A 22,584-nucleotide genomic window follows, 5' to 3' on the forward strand; every position below is an offset into this window, starting at 1 on the left:
AACATAAAGTGACAAGCGAATAAACAGGAGAAAATTTAACTTAAAAAAGGTGGGCAAGTGGGTACCTCTCTAATAGTAGATATTGTATTAAATTTGAATTCAATGATATAAAATTATTGTACACGTAAAACGATACTGGGAAAAGATGGTTTGTCAGCAAGTATATTTTATGATATTATTGTGATTAAACAATTTATCAAAGTAATTAATTTTACTATTAGACATCAGTAATACAGTAATTAGGTGGAATTCATTTTTGAAAAGGTCATTGTGTGTATAAAATATAACAATAATAATATACTTTGAAAGTTTCAAGTACCCACGAATAATATTTTTAAATTACAACAAAATAACTGAAATCATTATTCTTTGTTTAAATATCTAATTTTCCCAATTAGAACTTAAAATATCTATAAAAAAAAACTGTTTTTATATATTTTAAGTTAAGAACATTACCTATCTGTTTTCTCTCATTGGTTTTTTTACTTTATTTTAATTTTTAATTGAATTATGACCATATTCAAATGATATTTTACATACAACTCATAACTCACATTAAAATTAAAATATTGTGAAAACCAACGAGAGAACACAGATAATGTTCTTACCTTAAAGTTTGATAATAGATCAATTCTTTCTAATATACAAACCTGTTGTTAGATATACGCGATGCGAATTTGATATTTTTTGGAGTAGTTATTTGACTGAATGCTTTTATGTACTAAATTTGGGGGACGTCTTCAATTGTATTAAATACTATAGCTTGATCTTTCTTTGGGAATAGTGAGTTTGCGGTTGCTTCTGCGAATGTTTTGAGAACGTTGGATTTTGGTTGAGAGGAAGTTGAGTTAAGATTATTTGAGTCGAGAGTGTCCATGTTGATGGACATATCGGTAGGAGAAGTCTCCTACTATGTTACTGCTTGTGGGGGGATAAAATAAAATAACATACCTTCTTAATTGCGGTGTATAATACTTCTATCGGAAGCTATAAAAATGCGATAGGCAACTATACCAGGAATACACGTGTGTATCGGTCGGTTGCTCAACACGTAATGCAAACAACTATTATTATGTTTTAAAGTGCAAAAAAAAAAATGCTAAAATATGCACTATAATATACATACGTATATTTTTATAGTAAACAGCACTAAGCATTAACCAGGTGAACTTATATTAACAAATATAATATAAACTATACATTACTAATTTTAATGTAAAGTATATCCGATTATAATCCTGTAATTATACTACATATAATAAAGCAGAATAATTTGTATTAAATTGACTATTATAAATATTTATTATGTAAAGTTAACATGAAGAAATTTAAAATTAATATTGTTTATTATTGATGGCTTACTATTTTGTGACGAAATAATATACGTTCAAATATTTTATTAATATATAATGCCTGATTACGTAATTCAGATTAAGTTTATTAGTTTAACCATTAAATCTAAATACTTAATATTAGTTTTACGTTACCTTAAGTTAAATTGTTGGATATTGCAAAGAGATTTGCATGCGAATAAAAATGACTATAAAAAGTTGATTTTGGTGATTTATATGCAAATTTAATCAATATAAATAATAATAACTGTAAAAACCACTTTAACAAAAAGCGGGTAAGTGGATGTCGCTCAGCTGTACAGTAGGTCAAAAGTGGTGGGCAATCTATCCGCGGACCCTGTGCTGTTTGTACGTAAGTGTGTGATTTGACTCTAAAGTATCAAAGTTATACCAAGTTTGTCGTATTCTACCAATGGTGGATTAATATAATCAATTAATACAAAATCCTAACATAACTTGTTGCGTCACTGTTGTATTTTTGACATTCAAACTTTCTAATTTTCCGGTGAATATTCCTAAAATTGTATTACATAAGAACCTTCTCCTGACAATTACAAACACAACAAAAAAAGCATTAGCGAAATCGGTCCAGCCGTTTACGCGTGATACGATGACCAAGGAAAACAGGGATCCATTTTTATAATATACAGAGATTACGTAAAAGAAATATTGATCGTTTACAAAAAAATAAGCATATGGCTTGATTAGAATACAATATTATGCCGATGATAATCTACACATTTGGTCGTTCAGGTAACTCAAAAAATCATTCTCATATTATTATTTGATTTATTTTGTACTTGAAAAACATAACTTGTATTTCTCGCGATTATTTTGAATATTATTATAATCTCATACGAATTATACTTTAAAAGTTTTTTTTTTTCACAATACAGTTACGATGTTCAAAAACGCTATGCGTCTGATTTCGACTGGATTGAGAAGTATGCAAGGTCCATCACGTGTATGTAGCTCATCGTTGATCAACGGTGACACATTTTCACGTATGAGTGAAAGCGTGCGACAGTTTGCCATCCAAAACACCGTGAACGTAAGTCATAAACACTTTGGTCGACGTATATTCGTCTGCCGGCGAAAATTCCATTTTAATTCTTCGCAAATTGATTTAAATCCTTTTATTTAGGTCCAATATAAACCACCGCTGCCCTGTGCATTGTCGCCCTGTACCAGCTTACCACCTATACCGATCAACGGGTACGGCCGGATAGGTAAATGCGTTCTCCTGCTGGCCCTTCAAGAAAACGTGAACGTAAGTCGTGTCACACATCGTTCGTTCTTCGTAAATCGTTTTAAACACTCTTCCCTTGTCATCCACAGGTGGTCGCAATCAACGAGCCGGGTGCAGAAATAGACGAGATCGCACGCTCGTTAAAATACGACTCGGCGCATGGGACGTTTAGCGGAAACATTAGCGTAAATGGTGATAACTGTCTGGATATAAACGGTAATAACTATTAATATTTAAAATTATAAAGATACATCGACGAGTGACGGCCAGTGTTGAGACTTATCTAGATAAAAATATTACTCGTTTATTATTTTATATTCTTATCTACATAACTATTATGAAGTTAATCAACATTTTTAAATGTCAATACTGTATAATTATTATGCGTTCGAAATATTTACTTTTTGCGTTCACATCGACGACTCACGGGCCACGGCTATGGTATTTTGAGATTTGAAGGTAAGCAAAACACAAAAGTCGACCTTGATAATTTTTATTCTAATATTTATCCCTGTTGACCGCGAATCACACAAAATATTTCAAATATTTCGTTAAGATTGTAAAATATGTTACAAAAACTGTAGAATGTTGAAAAATACAATAGTACTGTGCGCTAAAATATATGTGTTTTTGTTCACAACTTTAATGTATAATGCAATGTTGTAAAATATTGTTGTGAAATAAATCGAATGCGGATATAACGATAAACAATGTGTTGTTTTTTACACATGGTGGCTCTGTCAGGCAAAACCGTGCGGTTATTTACTGAAAAGGACCCCGAAAAGATCAAATGGAAAGAGTTGCAGGTTGAATACGTTATAAAAACGACAGGAAAATTCACAGAAGTTGAAACAGCCAAGGTATTTGCTATGAAATACGTTTTACGAGGGACATTTCTATATTTCTTTAGATTATTATCTATGATTTATGACCGAGCCCGCTCAATCGATTTAAATTATAATATTATGACGTACAATGACGAACGTTTTTAGAAACACTTGGTGGCGGGCGTCAAAATAGTTATCATCAGCGGCCTGAGCAAAAACGCGCCGATGTTTATAAGAGGCGTCAACTTCGACAAGTATGAAAAAGATATGACAGTGGTGTCGAGCGCATCATGCACAACCAACTGTGTGGTGCCATTGATAAATATCATCAACCAACGATATGGCGTTGAGGACTGTATACTGACGAATATTAATGCAATTACTTCCTTGCAGCATCTCCACGATGGACTTCAGCACGTGAGGAGCTATTTTTTTTATGGCTATAAATAACAATATTTATTTTTGTTGGATGTTTTTTTACGAATGTCGTAACTCACCGTGTACTAATTACCTACCGTCACGAATCACGATTAAATTTAAAAACCAAAACAATGTATTACCTACGCTCCCGCTTATAATAAATAATAAACGCGTTGTAATAATGGTTATGATTTTGAATTTCAGGAGTCGGCCATAGAAAACATAGCACATGGCACAACAGGCACCGCAAAAGATGTGCATATCTTCATACCGGAGTTAAAAGGAAAAGTTGACTCGATAACAGTGCCCAGCCAACTACCAGTGGCATTCCGCATCTTCTTTTCAATAGTTTATCATTCTTGTCCGATAAGATTGCCCCTGTTCGACGTTTCACTGATAAGATTCAATATAACGTAACGTATAATATATTTTTATTACATCGTATAATAATAATATGGTAAGCGCAGTAGTCAAAGTGAACTTTAATTTAGTAGCTAAAAATATTACTATATAATGCGATAGATATGGGTACGCACGGCAAATACGGTTATTGTTATAAAATAATGAAAATAATGAGTGAAGTTCAGGTATATTTATATAATATATATAATTAAAATTATAATTATATATATATATAATTCCCTATCCTACTGTACATCGCAAAGTATAAAACTATAGGATAGTATATGGATACTTTGCGTCTTAAAAACGTATGTGCATATATACTTCGCCCAAAATCATTTCCGAATTGTTTTTTTCTAGTTGATTCAAACTAGTCTTTATATTTACAGAGTTAAAAAACCAGTGAAACTAAAGGAATTGAAGTGTCCAAAGTTCTGGGAGTGTGAAGTGATATCTTATACAGATAAAAAACATCATATCAGCGATTTGATTAGCAGTTATTTTTCGGCTATAGTTTTTTTTAGACAAGGTGTCGGTTAAAGACGACAAACTCATGAAGATCGATGTATGTTGTGACAACGTGAGGGGATATTCAAAAAGTCTGTTGGACCTGTACAATCACATTTTAAAAGTGGACAAAGAGAAACTGGCATGCTGCTTCAATAAAATAGCCATCGTCGAAAGCTACCTATTGTCCAAGGTATACATAAGCTATGTTAATTATATTTTAAATTATAAATGCAATGATTTTCCAGACTTTCCTAGTGTGACTTCCCGACAGTGTGTTCACGCTAAAAGGTACCACTAAATATTTCAGTTCGATGACCTTGTATTGAAATGGGGTTTTCACTGAATGACAGATAGTACTTAAATACAAATTTTCAGATAAATTTCAAATGTTTAACTTTTTTTTCGAATCGCTCATGCGTGATATCCCTAACTTACTTTTTTTTTAAATGGTAACATCAGTTTTTTTTCATATTCAGATAGAGTAATTTTTTAAACAATTTATGTATAAAAAGTTTTTTTCTAATAACAAAATTGGCATATGAAATTTATCGATGAAATTTAATATTTACGAGGAATAAATGTATAGCGAACAGGAATTATACTCTCTTAATTACTGGCAAATGTTGTCAAAGTTATTTTTACTATTTTATCTGTGTGCAAACAGGTATTTAACAATATTGGATATTAATGAGTAACAATAAGTTGAATTTAGTTTAGATTTCGTCAAAAAAATTACACGTTAATATTAAATTTCATCGTTAAATTTCATATGCCAATTTTGTAATTAGAAAAAAAACATTTTATACATAAATTGTTAAGAAAAAAATACTCTATCCGTTTATGTAAAAAAAAATTGATGTTACCATTTAAAAAAAAGTAAGTTGTATCGAGCATGCGCGTATCGAATTTGTTAAAAATTTGAAATTTATCTGAAAATATGTATTAAAGTACTATCTACCATTCAATGAAAACTCCAATTTAATAAAGGGAATCGAACTGAAATATTTAGTGTTACCTCTTAGCGAACACACTGTATATATATTATGTAGGTAGGTACTGAATATCTTCCTAGGTGGGTAACTGGGTATTGACGATAGCTATTATAGATAGTCGGCAAAATTATTAAATTTCTTATTTAAAATATAATGCATGTATTGTAGTGCAGTTTTTATAACTATTATACCCTCCTCTTTCACATAGTCTAAAACATATCAAAAAATACTTAAATAATATTGTGATTAAAAAAAAAATATAATTTAAATATTTGGAAATAGTCATTTTGTTGTTTTCGTATATTTTATTACATTACGGAGAAAATAACCATTTTGAAATCAGTAATTTTTAATGAATGAAAGCAACTTATATTTTTTAAAAAAAAAAACTACCAATTGAATTGTTTTCACTCACAGGGGCCAATTGTCCGCATTTCTCGCGAGGACATATGTGGTTAGGTTAGGTAGGTATCCCGTAAAACATTACTCATTACTCAAATTTTTACTTTAGTTTATCCACCCAATATCATAATTGCTAACATAGTATATTATTGTGACTAAAGTAAAGTTATAATTATATGCAATAACTAATTTATTTATCTAACGAACAAAATTATTATCCGTTGTTAAAATGTTTATATTTCCTTGTTGTTTCATTGTTTAGTCACCATTCACCATGAAAAACGAATAAATATTAGTAAAATATACAATGGCAGATATTAAATGATATCTCAAATCAGTATAATTTAATGCGATAAGCGACAACAGTGGGGTCCAAGCGACACGTGTATGTCACTTGTTGATTCCAGTTTTCATTACTGTCACCTATACTCTAAAAAAGGTGCTTGGCCCTGTAACGATAGCCACTCTTCGTAAATAAACTATTCTCAAAAGAGTGTCTTCATCATAACCCTGACATATACCTAAATTATAATATTGTTTAATGCAGCCACGCAGATGTTCTTATTATAATAATATGTGGTCATACACTATTATACCCTTTTTCTTTGTCAAATAATAACTATTTCATCGGCTCGGACGATACTTATCGGCCCGATCTAACCACCAGCACTCTTCCTGCGTATACACTAGGTGGTGGTCATATGTGATGATGTATATAATATATGTTCAGTATACCTAATATTTGTGTGTCTTAAATAATAATATACTAATAATATTATAACTAGTTTAACATAAAACCTATTTCTTTTTCATTCGCACATCAAATATATAACAATTCTGCAGTCGAGTTAGGGGAAGTCAATTCATTATATAATTAAATCCTTATATATATATAAGTGCTTATCCGTTTACACACACATTTATATATATATATGAGAAAGTGGTAATTTAGAATGTGTACGCAATATATATAAATAGTAAATAATATACAAGTAAAAATATATAAATGGTAAATACGTATATATTGCATGCACATCCTATTTTCACATTACCACAGCCCCTACTTTCAAAACACTTTTGAGTGAAAACAATTCAATTGGTGGCTGTTTTTTTTTAAAATATAAGTTGCTTTCATTCATTAAAAATTAACTGATTTCAAAATGATTTTTTTCTCCGTGATGTAATAAAATATATAAAAACAACAAAATAGCCATTTCCAAATATTTAAATTAAGTTTTTTTTAATCACAATATCATTTAAGTATTTTTTTATGTTTTAGACTTATATTGAAAAAACTGCACTACAAATTACGATACATGCTGCATTATATTTTAAATAAGAAATTTAATAATTTTACCGACTTTCTATAATAGCTATCGTCAATACCCAGTAACCCACCTAGGGCGATATTCAGTACCTACATAATATAATATATATATTATGTATATGTTAATTATTCAGAAAGTCAGGAAAATGTATTACATTTAAAATTTAAAATATAATTAACATAGCTATATATATTTACCTAGGATACTAGGTGGCTATTGACGTTAGCTATTTTATAAGTTGATGTATAATACAGGCGATATATTTATGATCAATATTGTGATATTTATATAAAAAGAATATAATATAGTATTTATAAAATCAAACTATGTTAGATTATTGAATATCTTCTTATATGAAGAGGTATTCCCTTACGTCTTGCGATGGTAGAATGATTACAAAAAACTACAACACTAATAATATTATATACTTGTAAATAAACAGATATTAGAGAATTAAATAGATACAAAATTAACTATAGATACTAGTACTAAAACTATTGGTAAGGAAATTAATGGGGCATAAGCAACAAATTATATAATAATAGCCAATTCTAACTAATACAAAATTTTAACTTAAAAAAATGTAAGAACAATTATTGTCTTAAATTGAGTATAACTCATCTTTCTTATTCTTATCATATTTTTTTAAATTAAAAATATAATCTACAAAATGTAATTATTGTTAAAATAGTTTTTTGGCTCTCCTGAATAATTTCGAAAATGTCGCTTATGTCCTTTTACGTTGTCGCCATCAATTTATGCTTTTTCCCTAAATAAAATAATTTATAAATGTTTACAGTTTAAAATTCGACGATACTTTTAAACTTAGTTCATAATTAAAGTTGCTTAATTAAGGATGAACAGAATGACTTCGTTCAGAGTTATTATACTTTTCACGAATACCACTTAAGCAAATTAATTAATGGAATGAGTTGTTAATCGTCTACTTCTATGGAATACAGTCTGAAGTACATAAAATGTATTCATTTATAGTAAGTATATAATATAATATTATATTATTATAGTTCAAACAGATAAGCTTAATTAGTTCATATAATATATTATCGATCATTTAGTTTTGTATTTGCATAAAACTCGGTGGTACACCAAAAACAACATTATAATATGCATCATATGTTGTTTTAACTGTTTAGTTAATTTTTTTAGTAACATTTTTAGTTATATTGACTTTTGTGCTTACATACATGAACAATTGCACAATTTATATTGACTTTAATATTTTTTTTTAAATATCATATTATATATAACTAGGGTGTCGGCTAAACATTCAAATTAATTTAAATTTAAATGTATATGCGTAGTGTAAGTATTAGGTACTAGTCGGCAAATTGGGTTTTGGCGACGTGTGAAGATACCATAGAAGTTAATCCGAATGATATAATTAATGAGATGAAATTAAAAAAATAAATTTAATTAAAATTTAATTATATCATTAAATAAAAGATTGAAGTTAAATTATTGTAAATTCTTAATTTTTAATTAAATACATTGTTATGTTTTAAATTTATAATTACAATGGAAAAAAATAATTAAAAAGTATATTACGTCATATTATAATTTACTTTTAAACTAATAGTGTACGTTAACAATTTAAGTTAAAGTTACATGACAAAAATTATTTAAGTCAAAATATATAAAGGATTTGCATAATTTCAATAATTGTAAAATGTGTTATATTTTTACCTTGACCCCCCCCCCCCTCCTCCACGAAAAAATCCTGTGGGCGCCACTGAATGTACTAATAGTATAACAACATAATTCACATCCATCGTTAAACGTAGGTGCTATGTACTTATTATTTGTATATTGTACTTGTATCATAAAGCGATACAGTACACACATACAATCATAATTGATGATTTATTTCTAATCACTATAAAATATATCGTCGAAAAAAAACTTACAAAAAATATGATAAAATTAATTGTTGATTAATATAAAATAAACGCGTCAAGTCGATTATAATATGTGGTTCTGGCTAATAATAATTTTTAAATTATTTGTTCATAATATACAGTCAAAAGCAAGTAAGTACATAAATATTGTATTGAACTAAGGCGTGGATATAATATAGGATAATTATGAATGGGATTTAAGCGTTTTCATCTAAATATTTGTAAAAGATATAATATATGATATAGGTAATGTATACAATTTGAATAATCTCTATAATTTGACACGTATAATGGCACCACGGTACTGAGAAATTATCGAAAAAATATATTATATTCAAATGAAATCAAATAAAATTAAAAATGCGTATTAATAAATGATATTTTAAAAAATTTGACTTGAGTTAAAATCATAAAAAAAAATATGAAGGACGGTGTTGGCGCCCGCAGGCAAATGCATTTTATAAAACTAATAAAAATTTAAATAAATTATATTGTGGGAATACACATTCAATCTTCAAACTAAAATCTCCAAAATCTTAAACAGACAAAACTATTCAAACTAATTATAGGTAGTTCATTAAAGAAGGATTATTCAAAGGGAACCAGATTGACCAGGTTTAAAAAATTTGACTAGAGTTAAAACCATAAAATAAAAATTGAAGGACGGTATTGGCGCCCGCAGGCAAATGCATTTTAGAAAACCAAAAAAAAATTTTAAAAAAATTTAACCAAACGAATACACATTACAAAGTTCAAACTAAAATGCTCCGATTCTTAAACAGAAAAAAACCATTCAAACTAATTATAGGTAGTTCATTAAAGAAGAATTATTCAAAGGGTACCAGATTGTCCATGTTTATAAAAATTTGGCTAGAGTTAAAATCATAAAAAAAAAAATTGAAGGGAGTTGTTGGCGCCTGCAGGCAAATGCATTTTAGAAAGCAAAAAAAAAATGTGGAAAAAAATTTACTTTAGGATTACACATTACAAACTACAAACTTAAATTCCCAGAATCTTATACAGAAAAACTATTGAAAATGATAAGCTCACTAAAGAATGATAATACAGAGGGTATTAAATTATCAATGTTTAAAAAGTCTCTACAAAAAATTCAAGAACAATAAAAAAAATTTCGAAACAAATTAAAGCGATGTTTCGGCACCCACGGCAAATTAATTTTAATAAAAAAAAAATGTAGAAAAAATTATAATTTTAGTTCAAACTAAAATGTCCAGAATCTCAAACAGAAAACATTTGTGTGTATTGTTTACATTATTATAAACGAATAGTTAATATGGTCGTATGTGTATCACCGTATAATATATGTATTAGAAAATGTATAAAACGAATGTTATTTAAAAATAGAAATATTTAGTTCATTAAAGAATTTATAAATTAAAGAATTATTCATAGTGCACCAGCTGGTTATCAATGTTCAAAAAGTATATACAAAAAATTCAATTAGAGTTGCATTACTAAAAAAAAAAATTTAAGAAGGGTGTTGGCGCCCGCAGGCAAATGCATTTTAGAAAACAAAAAAAAAATTTAAATAAATTATAGTGTGGGAATGCACATTCAAACTTCAAACTAAAATCTCCAAAATCTTAAACAGAAAAAACCATTTAAAATATTTAGTTCATTAAAGAAGGATTATTCAAAGGGAACCAGATTGACCATGTTTAAAAAATTTGGCTAGAGTTAAAATTATAAAAAAAAAAAAATTGAAGGGAGGTGTTGGTGCCCGCAGGCAATTGCATTTTAGAAAACCAAAAAAAAAATTAGAAAAAATTTTATTGAAGGAATACACATTACAAACTACAAACTTAAATTCCCAGAATCTTATACAGAAAAACTATTGAAAATGATAAGCTCACTAAAGAATGATAATACGAAGGGTATCAAATTATCAATGTTGAAAAAGTCTCTACAAAAAATTCAAGAACAGTAAAAAAATTTCGAAACAAATTGAAGCGATGTGTCGGCGCCCGCAAGCAAATGATTTTTAAAAAACAAAAAAAATGTAGAAAAAATTATATAGTAGGAACACAGATTAATGAGTTCAAACTAAAATGTCCAGAATCTCCAACAGAAAACATTTGTGTGTATTGTTTACATTATTATAAACGAATAGTTAATATGTTCGGATGTGTATCACCGTATAATATATATATTAGAAAATGTATAAAACGAATGTTATTTAAAAATAGAAATATTTAGTTAGTGTGGGAATGCACATTCAAACTTCAAACTAAAATCTCCAAAATCTTAAACAGAAAAAACCATTTAAAATATTTAGTTCATTAAACAAGGATTATTCAAAGGGAACCAGATTGACCATGTTCAAAAATTTGACTTGAGTTAAAATCATAAAAAAAAAATTGAAGGGAGGTGTTGACGCCCGCAGTCAAAATCATTTTAGAAAACAAAAAAAAAAAAAAAAAAAGATTTCAGTAGAAACACACATGTGGGCGCCAGTATGCAAATGCATTTTAGAAGGCAAAAAAAAATGTTTAAAAATGTAGATGGCACCGGCTTGTCAGGCACCGGCTTGTTTAAAAATTTAACTAGAAAGAGGAATAGAAATTAAATAACAGAAAAAAATTCTCTAAAGACTTACAAATTTGAAAATATTCATATTAAAAATCAATTGAATTAAATTTATGAAAAATAATTTAAAGTGGAACGTGGGCACCCGCAGGCAAACGCATTTTACGAAGCAGATAAAAATTTTTAAAAAAATTATATGGCACGAGGTTGTAAACGTTTTAAAAAAAGATAATACATAAAAAAATCAAAAAAAGTTAAATTTATAAAAAAATAAATTGAATGGGGAACGTAAGAGAACCTAGCCAGTCTCTTTTCAAATTATATAGTATGTACACAGGTACTCAGCGCACTCCCAGGTAAAGCTGGTTAATCTTGAAAAACATTTATACAAAAAAATCTACTTGAGTTCAATGAATTGAAGAAAAAATTGTTTGAGAAATCTGGGTGAAATAACACTAAACAAAAGAATACGCTGGAAGCTAAATACTGCAATACATATTAACTACAATCCAAAACCTAGGTATTGTTTACATTATAATAATACGAACAGTTATTATGATCAGAGGTGTATCACCGTAATATATGTATTAGAAAATGTATATAAACGAATGTAATTTATAAAGGATGCAAAAAAATTAAATGAGAAAAAGGTCTTGCACGGACTCCACTATGTGATTGTAATTTATGAAGGACATAAAATAATGTTTAATTTAAAATAATATTGTGTTTGGCTGGGGCTACAGTCAATATTAAATAAAATAATATGCATTTTATAATTTGTTGTGGTAAAAAAATCATTATTTAATGTCGGGTGTATTTAAGTTTTTAATAACTATACTGGTACAACTCTAGCTAACCGTCTTTAAGACCGTGTTAAAAACTATGATAATTAGTTAACGTCTAATTTCCCGTCCTATCCTAATCTAACCTAACCTAACCAAATTAATAATATTTAAATATTTTCTTTCATTGTTATGTTTACAATATCGAATACCTTGATAGTTAGTAGGAAAAGATCATCACAAAGCTCACGACGACCAGTGATGGTAGTCGTCTATCATCACCATAGCTTCTCAACTAACCATAAGTTTACCTAGCTAACCTTCTTATGACTTATTAGGACACTTTGAATAAAAAGATCCCGAGTTGCAGGTTGCCGAACTTAAGTGTTTGATAATCAAATTGATCCTTTGATTGTTGACACCTTAATCCATGCTATGGATGAAGCCCATAGATAATAAAGATATGAATAGTCCACGCCTATATTAAATACATTTGAGGCAATATCCTTTACATTGATAGCCGATACTCGATATAGGTATACTTTATTTGGCCTCAATTATTGTTCCCCTTGAAGGCCGCTGATAAGACCATTATGTTATATATTTATTATCTATCATGGAGCCATACCCAGCTCACTCGTGTAAACAATTTAAAGCACATAAAAGCGATCAACGAGTCTCTATTAATGATTTTTCAGCATCTATCCTCTCACAACATACACTTGGAGACAGCACATGCACATGAAATGTTTTTTTTAAAACAACATTTTTAATGATTTTTTTAAAAATACCAAGATAATGTCGAGCATGGGAACAACTTTCTAACGAATTCAATTAATTTTATTTCGGACTTATTGAAACATGCCATGGAGGATGGTCCTTTTGGTCGTCCAGTGTCCACAAATATTTCAATTCAAAATATGAAATCCCAGCCCTATCCCCAATACTCTGAAGAGCCCAGCCCACCTTCATATTCTCTATGCTAAAAGTAAATTTAAGACAAATTTGTAAATCAATGCACAGTCTCTCTATTGTACTAATATTTGTGATTTCATTAATTTTCAGTATTTTGTATAATTATATTGGGAAAACATAAGACAATATCATTTACACAAGACTGTGACTAACACAATCATACTTTGATAAAAGTATATGATATAAGTACCTTCTATATTTGAATTAATCGTTTTTTTTTTCGGGTACTTTATTGGTGGACGGCACTTTAACTATGGTCCCTCAACCTACTGAGGCAACCTTGAGGCATTTCCTTTTAGGAAATTAGTTAAATCCTCAAACATAACTCTTAATTAAAGAGTTTGTAACTAATACAATCATAATATTATAATATGAGTATAGTACATTTCGTAATATTTTTTTATAATATTTACAGTGAGTGAAATATTAAGTTTGTATTTCTAATATAATATATGTTATGATATTTATGGACGGCACTTGCGCCGTGGCCCCTCGATATAGTAATGTGGCGACCTGGCACGTCTCTTTTAGATAAATGATTAAATACTTAATCAAGTCTTCCAATTTACTAAACATTTATATTTTGTAGATAATTTGAAAAAAAATTTGAAATTGAAGAGAGACTGTGTGAATTAACAAAATATGTGGTGTGAAATGTTTATTTGAACACCTGTTATAATGTATTATATTGAACTTAAGTTAATGTTTTATTATGTACTATAATAAACATTTGAACATTTATTACAATATACGTATATTATACATAGATTTTAAGTATGTTTTTTTTAGTTTTTTTTTTTGATAGTTACCTACCTAGGTAGTAGCTACTACAATACAAGACACTTTATTTTTATATATTGAAGCAATATATGTTTTGGATTATTTAGATCTATATAAACTAAATTTCAGACCCGTAGTTTAGTATTTAAAGTTTGTATGATCAAAGTCTTGGAACCAAATTTTATCAGACTCTACTAGAATGTTGTAGTTAAATTAAACTATAATAGGTATGTGGAATAACAGTAGGTAACCTTCTATGATAATTTGTTATGAATATAATATTTTAAGTAATAGCTCAAATTTAGCACTTTTATGGTACTTAATACATTTTCCTAATATTTTAACAGAAATTATGGAGCTAAAAATATAGAAATACCTATATTATGTCACGGTCAATAGCTGATAGTTTTGTTTCATTTATAATAATAATGCTTTTTAACCCTTTCAGCCCCCGTGATGCCATATGGCATCATAGTTTTTATCATTCTTCCATTTTTCGTAATTATTGTTGATCGTTAACAGTTAATATCACATTTTATTGAAAAACATGTGTTTATTCTTATCATATTTATGCATTCTCGCGCCAAATCCATTATTTATCGAGTTGTCATTGATTATGTTTACGTAAATTACGACTCTCCACTATTGACATCATTCGTGTTCAATTTTATTTAATTTAGGTAACTAAATTTATAATTATTGCTATTTGGTAAATTATTTCAGAAACAAGATACATTCATCTATGCAAATATCTATTTCATTTTATAATATTTAATTTAGTTTAGACGTTACAATGTCACATATCTGATGATACCATATGGCATCATTGGGAAGGTATAGAATATAATATATTTATATTGTAATGGTTACAAACTGTTCGTATCTTGTTTCCATTTATTATTGAATATTGTTTTTTTATTTAACAACTTATTTATTTAACCTAACCTGAGAATATCAATAATAAACAGAGATGTAAACATTGTATCAAGGCTTATTCCAGGACTTGGTGCAGTAAATGCAAATCAGCGTTATGCTACACAGGACCTCGAAATTGTTTTAAAGATTATCATCAAAAATGATTTTATCTCTAGGTTATGGAAAATTTAAATATACAGGGGCGCCCTGACGTAACCCGTCGGAGGGACGCGACCGCGTCATCCAAAGGCGTGAAGGAGCCACCCTCGCGAAAAATGGCTAAAGGTGTAACAACCCCCGAGGGAATGGTCTTATACTCCCCGTCACACAGATGGTTAATCAATGTAGGTAGCAGGTAATATGAGTCGAAATAGGTTTGATAAACTTAGATCTAATATTCATTTTGTGGATAATACTCTCTGTTTGCCTTCAAAAAATCCATTACATGATAAACTTTTTAAAGTCAAACCATTTTTAGATTCAAAAAAAATAATTTTAAGTTGATTGACTTAGAGGAACATTAATGTGTAGATGAAATTATTATACCATTTAAAGGCCGGAGCACTATGAAACAGTATAACAAAGCAAAGCCTCACAAATGGGGTATAAAAGTATTTGCATTAGCATCAAAAAGTGGATTTGTACATGATTTTGAATTTTAAGTAGGAAAAGGAACAATAAAATCAAAATCTACTCTGGGATTATGTGGTGACATAATTATTAGACTGTGTGATATTATACCAAGAAACAAGAATTATAAACTTTGTTTTTACAGCTAGCTTACATCATATCAATTGATGTGCAATTTGAAACAATTTGGAATATTGGCAAATGGAACTGTAAGAATAAATAGAATGTCAGGATGTCAATTCAAAAGTGATAAAGAATTAAAAAAAGAAGGAAGAAGCACATATGACAGTAAAATTGATACTAATAGTGGCATAGTTGGTTGTAAATGATTCGACCATAAATTTATACACTTATTTGTCATTGTGCCTGAAAGGGTTAATATACTTTTTCATAAATTAATATTTATTACAGTTGGCTTTTATGATTTGTTTGAACTATAAGTACGTATTTTTTTTGGGAGATCCCTATTATTACAACACCGTTACCAATATGCGTTTTTTTTTTGGGTTAGTTAATATAATTGCATATTTTCGTGATTTCTTCGTATTTATGCTTATTTTCTTAAAATGTTTTTATATTTTCGGTTCATCCGTTACCTACCCACATACCTACCTACCTAGTGTGTAAATAAAGAATTTTTTTTGTAAACCAATTTGAATTATTATTTATTAATTTAAAAAAATTTTAATAAAAACGTTTTCATTCAGTATTTTTTTGAATTTTAAGTGCATATTTTTGAATATTTCAGTGCATATATTTGCCTGTTTTTAGTGCATTTATGCAGGCAAATATTTAACACTTTTTCATTGCATTAAATTCACAGCCCTGCTAATTACTTTTACTTCCAATCATAATACCTACCACAGTTAATGTTAAATGTCAAATTGTCAATAATCAACTGCTTCTTCAACTTGATAACACTTAAGAAAATGTCAGATTTTTAGCGCACCATATTTTATTTCTCTCTCTGACCCACGCACAATCATTTTAGTGTTTTCTTAATCGTACATTTGGTATGCTACGCGTGGGTCAAAGATGAAAACAAATAGTGCGCAGATATCGAGTATCGACTATCAATATAAAGGAGCCTCAATTGCCTTCCCCTCCGGGAACGCGGCCTCAAATGTATTTAACATAGGCGTGGACTATCCATATCTTTAATATCTATGGGCTTCATCCATAGCATAGATTAAGGTGTCAACAATCAAATGATCAACTTGATAATCAAACACTTAAGTTCGGCAACCTGCAACTCAGGATCTTTTTATTCAAAGTGTCCTAATGAGTCATAAGAAGGTTAGTTAGGTAGGTAAACCTATGGTTAGTTGAAGCTAGTGGCCTTTGCAATTCAAGATCTTTTCCTACGTATTCGGCATTGTTAACATAACTATTCTACCTTTACACTTTTTCTTCCTCCGTCTCTCACAGCTATATACAGGTTCAGCCACTCTCATTACACACCACCATATGATCGGTATTCTTTCTATCCATCTCTTCTTCAGTCTTCTCACCCCTCATTTCCCACCTAAATTAACTAACTTCTATAGCCACTCTCACTATCTCTCATCATACAGTGACCGAACCACCTAAACTTATTCTCTCTTGTTTTCACTACAATATGTACCTACACTAACCTACACTACCCTTAATTAATTAATTTCTTATTCTATCCTCTTTTGTACCTTAACACCTAACTTATTATTCTCATATCTGCTACTCTCACTCCACTTACCTACCCTAACCTTACATTTTCTTTTTCATCTTTCCCTTTCATACACCAAACATTCTGAAATCCTGTTGACCCATTTCGTTATCTTCGCCATATCACACACTACCTAATTCCTATTCACTCAGACTCAAGTTACCTACAAGTCATCGTACTTGATTATAGGTGAAAATATTTAAATATCATTGAGCGAATTCCCTACACGAAAGAATTACTTAATAAAAATATCATACCTCGCCAATTTTCTAATTTTGAACACGACTTTAGTGTTATACCAGTATAATTACAATACAAATATTGAACATTTTCGGGCAATACATCCCCTGATCAATTAACAATAATAAAAAAAAACCTACTGAGAAATAAAAAAATACATACCCCGTGATGGAATCAAAATCTGCTACAAAACTTAGTCTTCGAAACACTGAAACGTTCACACATTTCAATCTGCTTATGATATATTATTCCCATTTTGAACATTTTTACTGACGAATACCATTTCTGAAATAACACGCATCTTATGCAGTAAAATGTTCTGCAATATTCTAATGACCTGTGCATTACAGTCTTCAGATATTATATGAACCTACCAATAAATACCTAATATTAATTTTTATTACACAGAGTTTGTATTTTTAAATGTTGTACTCAAGGATTTATTAGTTTTATTTTTATACCAAACAAAAATTCCATTTATTCACAAGTCAGTTATCAACTAGAATTCGACTACGAATAAGACAGCGTTTGGATTGTTCGGACTGGCGTATAATGTATTATTATTATACATTGCGCCTTTGGTAGGTAGTAGTAAACGTATATGTTTCTACGTTACTGAGTTAACAGATTTTCCATGACAATAAATATTTAATTCAAGTCTAGAAAGTAAATGTAAGCCCCAAAATAATATGAAAACAAACTTACGCATAAACATCGACTCTTCCAGTAAAACCTAGCTGTACTGCAGCACACGCTGTCGTCGAAGAAACAGCTATCCGTCTACATCTCGCTCCATCACCATCTCTCTCTACATCTCGCTAATTGAAACTTATCTAGTTTACAATACTAGTATCTTTATGATCTGTAATATATTCTGGTGTTCGATGAAAAAGATTGAAATAAGATAAAAATACATATTTTTTTGGTTTTGAATATGAAAGCTGTGAGATGATCGATATGAATTTTGTGAGAAATCTAGAGGTTCTAGAAAACGGAGACGAGTGTGTTGAATGAAATAAATTAAAAAAATTGATTAACACAACAATCGCTTAAAAATTAATTTATTTCAAATAATGAGATGAACCTTATTAAATCATTTAAATTTTCCAGAACAAGCCCCCAGTTGTTGGTCGCATACCAATTTTAACCATATACTAGACCACAAGTTTATAGACGTTCTATAATGCATTCTCCTGCCGGTGGCCCTAGACACTGTTAGGGAAATTATATTTCTTTAGTAATTAAACTACGATATGAATTATAAGTTACGTAGGTACTTGTCCAATACTCGACTACCAGAATTTAAATTAAAGATTGTGATATACCTAGGTAACCTCTCGATCGATTCTAAAACAGCAACTTAACCTAGGTATAAATAATATCACAATATCAAATAGTGAAATGTGAAAATTTGAAGAAAATTTCCTATAGGTATATCCCGTAAAACCCCCAAAATAAAACGTACAGTTGAGGTGTTCTCTTAAAACCCAAATGTTTAATGCCCGTATCCCGTATGCATAGAAAATGTATGTTTCACATTTAACGAAAACTAAAACTATCGTGACGGAACGGAATTACGAAGAACGTATAAGACAAAAATAATCGCCACCAAGTGGAAGGTATAATCTGCTATGTACTTACAAATCATATTAAATAACATTAATCATTATGTATTTTCTTATTTTATTAGGTAGGTATAAAAACCTACCTTCCTACTTATAAAAGCATTGCCTAATCATTGATTTCAAATTTTAAAAATTATTCTACTATAACAATAAATTAACAGTTGTAGGCAAAGTAATATAATTAAAGGTATTTTTCATAATATCTTAATTTTTGTACACCTATAACAACTGGATTTTAAAAACTACTCTACGTCTAGCGGGTATATAAGTTTGTCTGACAATAAATATTTACATTAGGTCTACCGCGTCAACGAAGTAGAAGGACAAAACTTACGTAATTATTTATTCTTCCGGCGAAACGCGTTCCCTTTGAGTGTATAATATTGTCTAGTGTCAGAGCTGTGCATCTCCGCCAAGCAAAATGCAGCGCGCGTCTTCATATAAATGTACTTTGCGTATGCTCTTTCATTCCTTTGATATGGCCACTTGTAATTCATGGTTAGAATATAGAAATGATGCTGAAGCAATAAATTTACCAAAACAAAAAAGTAATGGACTTATTAGGCTTTAAGCAAAATTTAGCTTCAACATTAATTTCTATAGGGAGTTCTGTAGTAACACCTTCCAGAAAACGAGGGCGCCCGTCGTCATCTAACAAAATTATAGTTCAACCTAAACCTCGCACAAAAAATCATTTAATTGATAGATACCCTACTGATGTGATAAGAAAAGATAACATTGGCTATTATGTATACATAGATAACTTGAGAGATGCCACATTCTGTAAATTAGAGGGGTGTAAAAAAAGAACCCATATGGCATGCAAAAAATGCAATGTCCATTTATGTATGACTAAGACAAGGAATTGTTTTTTTGATTATCATAACTAAATATTTAAATCTTATTATAATTATGTACCTAAGTTTATATATATAATTATTAACAATGTAACAGATGATCTTTTATTTTATATTTATTTACCTAATGTTATTACTACTTAGAAGGATGTTTTTTATTTGTTTTATCGTTTTATGTAACTGCAAAGACTGCCACAGTTGCTGCCAATATCAAATTCTTCCACTCTTCTCTATTATATGCATGCATTAGGTCTCCATGCTTATAATATATATTTAAATATTATAAATAATAATTTCTGATGCATTGATGCTGAAGAGTGAGGGGGTGGACAATAAACAATTAACAATAAACAATTTTTCACACACGCGTCATGGTATGAAAATAAAAAAATATTTATAATTCATATTTATACCGATTTTCTACCGAAAAAATAAATTACTTTGATCTCAATATTATTTATTAGTTAACGATATCTTTACTCAGAATCGTTTTTCGTTTGTTCGTTTTGTATTTTAATAATTTATACGTGGATATATTATTATTACGAATAATTATAGTAATTGTGTTTGTTTTATTTCATTAATTTTTTAGTACTATACCAATAAATTATATATTAATTAATAATTTTTAAAACATTGTGTTCAAAAAAATAAAAAAATAAATGTGATTTTAATTAGAGTCTTGTAATGTACCTACCTTTATTTAAAAAATAAATAAATATAATAATAACTGTTGAACTTTTAGGTACCTAATAGGTAACACATTCGTGTATGTAGAATTACACTATTTATATAGGTATATTTATATACCTATACGATTATATGAGTAGGTATATTATTCATAAGTGCGCACTCAGGATAGGCAGTTGACCATTCCGTGAATATTAGTTTATGTGTACATGGTTATACATCCCTAATCCCTATGATATAGAATATAGATATTAGGTGAACAATAGAAGTTAAGTATGTGACACTAAATTAATAGTTACCTATAAACTTATAACGTTGTATTTGGAAAAAAAATTACCAGTTATTAATTAAAATTGTATCTTATGAGTATTATCAGTTATAAGTCATAACATATATTTCTATAAATTAAACCAAAATATTTATATATTTATATTAATTACCCTGTATAGGTATGCACCTATTACTTATAATTATTCTACTAACAGTGACTGGAAAAACGACGACGACGTTTATATCTCGCGTATTTTATACATTTCTAGTTCGGAACTAAAATATGCGCCTACAACACTTTGATAGCACATTTTTCGTGACATTAAATATTTGTTTTAAGTCTTAAAAGTAAATTTAAGCCCCAAAAGAATATAAAAACAAATTTACTTTAATTATCGACTCCTTCGGCGGAATCCGTGACGTGTGTGAACGGCGACGCCCATGAGGAAACGCTCCAGAATACAGCCAGAACTTAGAATATTGTGATTTATGAAAAATAAAATTATACGAAACGCAGTAAGTTTTTTGCTCATATCTTCTTTGCTTATTGAAATTTTAGAATTTTTAATCGACTGTGTCTTCTGCAACGACTTTGAGATTTGCCATAGAGTAAATAAATAAATGATAGATATTATACTAGGTACGTCAATATGATGAATCCACGGATATAATATAATGCAACTTTTTATATATAAAGAGTTCTGTGTTAAGGAACAATTTGTTCATTGAAACTTGATATGACAATAAACCAAAATAGTTTATAATTTTGAATTTGAATTGTAATAATATGATATAGGTATTATTTAAATTATTATTTTCGTTTATCAATTGAATTATTGATTAAGGTGGCGAATAGATATCAGAAGCACAAGAATATTTTTATAAGAGCGTATTGTATTTTATGAATTATTAAATAAAAATGTGATTACTGGATTTTAGAGTTAACATAAAGCCATAAACGTATACAGTAAATTCATCAAATACTATCCCACACAGCAAATGGAATATATTAATATTTTAAACACCTTTAGTTTTAGTGTTCTTTTAAATATAATATGTATCATATTTTAAACACGTTTAATTTTAATGTTCTTTTAAATATTATAGATATCATATTTTAAACACGTCTAATTTTAATGTTCTTTTAAATATTATAGGTATAATTTTTTAAAC

General features: G+C 28.9%; 1 pseudogene; it reads left to right on the forward strand.

The window, feature by feature from the left end:
- The first annotated feature begins 2,253 nt into the window (after positions 1-2,253).
- On the forward strand, positions 2,254-16,356 carry LOC132946573 (uncharacterized; annotated as a pseudogene).
- Positions 16,357-22,584: the final 6,228 nt, after the last annotated feature.

The sequence above is a fragment of the Metopolophium dirhodum genome, chromosome 6, assembly GCF_019925205.1.
Source record: "Metopolophium dirhodum isolate CAU chromosome 6, ASM1992520v1, whole genome shotgun sequence".
NCBI classification, from domain to species: domain Eukaryota; kingdom Metazoa; phylum Arthropoda; class Insecta; order Hemiptera; family Aphididae; genus Metopolophium; species Metopolophium dirhodum.